The 6845-nt window shown below is 40.7% G+C and overlaps 1 protein-coding gene across 2 annotated transcripts in view; it reads left to right on the forward strand.

Moving 5' to 3' along the window:
* Positions 1 to 6845, forward strand: part of taok1b (TAO kinase 1b) — a 33795-nt gene that overhangs the window by 8581 nt on the left and 18369 nt on the right. The gene's annotated exons all lie outside the window — the stretch shown is intronic.

A 6845-nucleotide genomic window follows, 5' to 3' on the forward strand; every position in this document is an offset into this window, starting at 1 on the left:
AGGCCAGTGAAATGCTCGCACTGTCAAGCTCCACAGATTTTTTAACAAGCCTCTTTGTTCTAAGGTGGACCTTGTGGTAGTTTGATCATATTCTTCTCCATCTTTGGAACGCATTTGTCAGGCCCAGGAAAAATGGTAGTGCACACTTCTCAAGGATCTAGAGGCCTGACCTCAGACAAGCACATGGGAGTGAGTAATTTCCATCTGCTTGTGTGAAAGTGATTTAGATCTGGTGTGAATTCCTTGCAGAGGTTAAGACCCTGCAAATCCAATCTTTAAATCCACACTGCTTAATGGAGATTAAGGGCTAGCACAACCCCTGTCTTGTGTGAGTAGAGTGAAATTCCCACTGAGGCCAAGTGACCATAATCCTGTCCAATCAGAGAGCAAACAAAAGTTCCTGCCCAAGTTCTATCCGAATTACCATCTGTTTCCTGAGACTCTCTTTTATTTTACACTCTTGTTTCTGTCAGCTGTCCTCTCTGTTTCTTCCTTCTCTTACATTGATTACTTTCTCATTCTTCTATATTCATCATAGGTTATACAGTTCCATGTCGTCCAACAGTGTAGTGGCAATTTAGAAGGGTCACATATTTTTCTTGACTATATGTACTATACCAAGTAAATAAATAAATGAATTCATTAGTAGCATATCAAATAGCCGAATATTGTGTGACCTGTAAAATATGTTGCTAAGACAACTTAAATGTAAACTTATGCAAAAGTTTGGTTTTGCCTCCCCTGTTACAACAATGAGAGATTCAGTGTTGGGTCATGTGACTAAGCGTTACACGAGATCAAAAGCCTATAGTGCGCCGCGAGCACCCCATAGCAACAGCCCTGCGCTTTGGCTGGACTCTGCATATTAGCACGACTCCGAAATGTCAAAGCAGACATCCCTCCGCCAGTTTTTTAAGAAAACAAGTGATGGTGCAAGTATTTTATTTTAAGTGTGTTTTATTTTAGACCTGATTGCTTCTTCATTTAGCCTATTTTCAAGTTATCTAATTTGACGGGCTTAAAATGCAGAGACATACATTTAATGTGGGGTAATGTCTTTATTTAATTAACAATAGCAAGGCTGTTTGTTTTATTTTGTCATTGTAGCCTATATGTTCAGTCCGGAAACTCTGGGAAGAGTTGCAAAGAGTTCATTCATGCTGACTACTTTTAATAAAATACATTTGTTGGAATCGTAGCATTTGTGCTTTGTGGTTTATTGCTTTAAATGTAGGCTAGTATATGTCTATTTTAAACATATGGCAGGTAGTTGTTCTATATGGCTGGAATGCTGGAATATTAACGGCCATATTGGTGTGAACTCTGCTGACAAATAATGGATAGTGTTTGGGCCGTCAGTATGAAGTTGAGATATTACATATTCATGATTAAGGCGGACTTAATGCAGTGGACTAGGTGTTCTTGTTATTACACAGTCCTGCATGAATTTTTGATGCATTATTTGTTTTTCTTTTGTTTGTCTTTTTTTTTTTTGGTGTGTGTCCTGAGCAGCTTAGCACATTCATAATGAAGACTATATTTTGGCAGTTTTGGCCCTATGCAACAAGGCTCATTTCATAACCAAGAGTCTGGGTTATTCCCAAGTTATCCAATGCTTTGGGTCGACCTGCAGTGCAGACAGAAAGTTTTCAGACCCTTTCAGGTTTTCCACATTTCGTTATGTTTCAGACACATCTTAAAATGGATTCAATTCATTTTTTCCCCTCATCAGTCTACAGACAATACTCCACAATGACAAAGCAAAAACAGGTTTTTGGAGTGTTTTGTTAATTTATTAAAAATAAAAGACTGAAATGTCCCATTTACATAAGTATTCAGACCCTTTGTCATGACACTTGCAATTGAGCTCTGGTGCATCCGACTTCTATCAGTGGTCCTTGAGATGCTTCTACATCTTGATTGGAGTCCACCTGTGCCTAATTGAATTCATTGGACATAATTAGGAAATGCACACACCTGTCTGTATAAGGTCTGACAGTTGATAGTGTATGTCTGAGTGAAAACCAAGCCATGAGGGCGAGAGAATTGTCCGTAGACCTGCGAGACAGGATTGTGTCAAGACCCAGATCTGGGGAAGGATATAAGAACATTTCTGAAGCATTGAAGGTGTCCGAGAGCAGGGAAGCCTCCATCATCCTCAAACGGAAGAGATTTGGAACCACCACCAGTCTTCCTAGATCTGGCTACCCAGACGAACTGAGAATGTTTTTTTTTAATTAGTTTTTTTTTTTTTTTTCATTTATTCACCTTTTTTTGTTTTGGCTAAATTCTCCCATGATTAATGACTGTAGACAACTCCCACACATGTTAGAATGTGTAATTAATGGGTACTCTAAAGCAATATATACATTGGAAAGAGTGTTGACCGTGCACAATGCCTGTGTGACAGACTTTCTCAGGCAATTAACAGGTGTCCCAGTTTAAGGCTACGGTATGAAGCAGTCAGTTGTGCAGTTGCTGCAATGAGTTAATGTAATCATGACCTGTGCTATGTTTTGTTTACTTGTTTCGTGCTTATTATTCAGTAAAAACACGTATGTTCAAAAATTGATAAAGTATGTTTTCTACCATTTTGCTTTTTTAAACAGTCTAAAACCCCTTCTGTAGTTCTGAAGACAAACCATAGAAACATGAGAAACCATCTATGAGGGGCCATACTGTTTGCCTAGTTTCTTCTGCTGTAGTCTACTCTTTCCATTTCTGGCCCATCTAAGCAGCTGGATTTTGGCCAACTGATACCAAAAACTGACACACTTTGATTTGGTTTAAAATGCACTTTCTTAAGTACTTTAAGTATGCACCTTTTATTAACAAATGATCCCGCCTTGAGAATGTAGTAATGAGTAATCTATGTAAGCGTGGTAATTAGTTCATTAGGGTTAATTAAGCTGTTATTATCGTTCAGTAGCAGTAGTGTAAAAGTTATTTCTGTGACAACAGTTTCATAATTGCCTGAGCCTTACTGCCATGGATAAATGCTGACCAGAGGAACTGTCTTTCTATGGCAGTGGTTAAACTGGCTGTCGTCTGAAACCTCATCATCTAGATTTAATCAGATATGTTCTCAGTGCACATGCTCTGTCGCTGGTGTTGCCTTACAGGAGCCCTGTCTATGCAAGCAAAAAATATAGTGAAACGAAACTCGCAAAGCTATGTTTTCATTGCATGCATCTTTCAAATTTAACATAACCTTTAATTAGTGTGTTTTACTATTGCAAACTGTCTGAAATCATTTGACATCTTCAGCTGAAAACGTATCTTTATATATATCAGACCGTTCCCTTCAATCTGCTTTATTCTGTCTGTCGAGATAAGGCCACAGATATGTCTGAGGTTAGGGCTGTGGGTTGAAGCGAAAGAATAATACATTTGTGACTGGATGGTTGAAGGTGCTTGCACTAGCACAGAGCTCAGTTATTGTGGTGCGTCAATAAGACACTGAAACCAGGTAATGACAGGACTGCTGCTGCTGTTGTTGTTTTGCAAGCTCTGCGTTATTGGTTTTTCACAATAGGCAGCACATAAAAAGATCGGTATAGTTCATTAGAGTGTTTCTTGTGTCAGTCCCTAAGGCTTAGAATATGCTGAGCTGTCCCCAGATCTCCCTCTGAGGAGTTTGAGTAGTGGAATGAATTAGCAAGTTCTCCAAATCCTTTGCACCTTTTATGTGCAAAACTCTGATCATGAATATATCAGTGTGTTCACAAGGAATGTTGCTGGAATTTCTTTATGGTAAGGGTCAGCTCCCCAGGGAATTCTTTGTATTAATAAGACAAATAAAACTGATTGTTGAGTCCAAAAGTTTGGAAATTTTCATAGAAAAACTATCGGGGGGGGGAAGAAAAAACAACAAAATTACAGCCAGATGTTTTTACATTATGTGGTCTGATGCAGTTATGATTCTTGACTGTGAAACTCTCTCACCCTCTTTCACTTTTGTTTTGTAACACAGATCAAATGGATGTTTCAGATAGCTTTAGGAAGTTCTGTCGTGCTTAACTGTCTGATTCTTGTTGTCAACCTCTTCCGCCCCGTCTTGTGACTCCGGCATGTACTTTTCGGGTTTTTTTTTTAAATCACATGTGTGTGGGTGGGGATCGACCTGCTTTGTTTTTTTTTTTGTTTTTTTTTTTCTTCCTCCTGACAACTGATCAGCTGATTTTGGAAAGCGCAGTTCTGTTGCACAACCGGTGATTGTGATGAAGTGAATGGAGAGCTCATATGTTATTCCTCTGTTAAAACACAAATTAAATACATTCCCATTGAGAGCATGAGAGAGAGAGAGAGAGAGATGATGTGTAACACAGAATGAAGAAGAAATGAAGAAAGTGAGGCAGGTTAACAACAGTAACTCCAGAGATGAGTTCTGCGGTGTAACAGCCGTGTGTGTTGGATCAGCATCTCCGTGTCAGTGGTATACTGATAAGGCTGTGTAATTACACTGTATCGGGGACAGAAGGCATGCCTGCGTCATTCCCGCACTTCAAAAAGATCACAGCTCAGTATGCACGGTGAGGGAGAAATCCGAGCTGTGTGCATATCTAGCCAACACATTCTGAGTTTTAATCACACCTTGAAATGTAATATAAACATGACTTTTTCATGTTCATTTCACCCTGCGGGGCGGAGTGAATGACCTCTGACAGAATGGAAATGTGCCATAATTGGGCAGTCAGTCAGTAATCAGTCTTATTCTGGAGTGTGGTCGTCAAAGAACTGATGACTGGGTGACTGTTCAGACCAGTAGCCTCCACACACCAGTAGAGTGCAGGTGAGAGGTGGATGGTTAAAGAATTACAGTGTGAGATAGCTATCAAACCCATGGACTCCGTGTGGATAACAGCAGTGCTGAAGCTAGTCCAGGTCTGGTTGCCTGGCATAAAGTAGGTTATGTACAACAAGGGTCAGTGGGCCTAGGCTGGACTTGTTTGTTGGGTTTAGCGGATTATAGGAATCCCCCCCCCTCAACTTGCCATTGGTTATGTCCAGTACTGTCACAGTGGAAGGGATTTGGCCTATAGTGAAAATCTGTCTGTCCGTTTAAACCTATGCTTCCCTTGTGGGTTATGCATGTACAAGGCTCAAGGCTAATGGTGCTGGAGGATTGGGTGTGACCAAGTCTAACAGGCCTTCACCAATACACCACAGCACTGACATGATCAGTGTGTACTCACCTATCACTAGTGTGTTGTTATTGGTAAAATTGTGTTGGGAATTCTGATGATAAAATTATGAAACACCACATGACGTACGGATAGGGATTTGTGATGCCGTGATGTCACACATTCGCTTCTATTCCGAAGTGTGTCATCACTGACAGAGGCCATCTGTGGCGTTTCTCTCGTTCAGTCCCATTGAAACTCTCTATGCCTCTTTTTCTTTTCTTGAACAGTCTGCATGAGTGGTGCGACTGCCGGATTGCGGTTCATGCAAACGAAACATTCTCCCTTTATTGGCATTGAGGCGTTAATATTAGAGAGAACCTGAGGCGAGGCATCAAGACGGCTCCAACACGGGCTGAATGTATCATGCGGGGACACCAGCCTTGTTCAAGGGCCGTGTGGGGACAAGCGATTCTAGTTTGGGAGCAGTGCAGGAGTAAAAGGAAAAAAAAAAAACAAATAACGAGCTGGTTCCTACTCTTGTTAATGGTAGAACACCTGAAACCAGGTAGAATGCTTGAAACTGAAAACCTCTCACAGAGAACTGGTTTATTGTATCTAAAGTCTTGGAGTTAGGCCTAGCCTTTTAAAAATCAGTATGTTGTCATGGATGTGCAGCAACAGTCCAGAACTCTCAAATTTCTCTATTTGCACTAGCAAACATAAAAGTCTAGGGTTACTTACAACGAAAAAAAAAAAAAAAGAACACTCCATCTCCCATCCTCCATATTCCCCCTCCCCACCCCAAAGAAATAAAGAAATAGATCACAAGGTAAGGAATAAAGCTATAAATTAAATCGAATGTATAAAAAGACAAGTTCTTCCACTCACACTGCTGTTGCCAACTTTTAAATTTTAGTTGCACTGCCAAGAAAAGGGGTAGTCCCCTAGAGCCGTGTGTGTGTATGTGTGTGTGTGTGTGTGTGTGTGTGTGTGTGTGTCCAGAAGAATGAGCCTCTGCTGTGGGGTAAACCCATGTTTCTGTTTTGTTTGAGTGATCTTTCTGAGCTCTGTTTATCCCAGGACACTCTCCCAGTTGGATCTCTCTCCTCCTTACCCTCACTCTCATCTTTGTGGTTTTACTTTGTCTGTATTAGCTCTGAATTAGTTATGAGTGCATGCTATGCTCCTTTGTGTGTGTGTGTGTGTGTGTGTGTGCCTGCAGGCTGCAGGCTATTTGTGGATTTGCTCCTCAAAGAGGCCGGTGATTGTACATTCTGTTCTTACAGAGTATCTTACAGCATCTTCAGCAATGGATGTGTTATTTAACTGTATCTCGCAAGATGAGAGTTAATTAACTGGCAAAAGTGAAAGACACGAGATGACTTGTATGTCACACTGAGCCTGTATTTGGGCTCTCAAATATACCTTCAAAACTGGGCTAGTGGTCAAATGTTGGGAAAGAAAATGGACATTATACAAGAATGTACATCGGAATGTTTAAACGTCAGCTGCATTCAGTTTGGCAGTGTTTACATGGACACTGTTTCAAGCCGGTTTATGGACTAAAACATTCATTTCAAGATGGATACCACTGACAGCATATGCCGTAACCCCATCCCCTAACCCTGTCCTTGGAAAATGAACCGATAAACCAGTCAGAAGCTTTCAAAACAGGCTGTGCCGTTCAAAAATGTTGTGAAGGCCTGCCGATTCTGAATA

The sequence above is a fragment of the Chanos chanos genome, chromosome 8, assembly GCF_902362185.1.
Source record: "Chanos chanos chromosome 8, fChaCha1.1, whole genome shotgun sequence".
Classification (NCBI taxonomy): domain Eukaryota; kingdom Metazoa; phylum Chordata; class Actinopteri; order Gonorynchiformes; family Chanidae; genus Chanos; species Chanos chanos.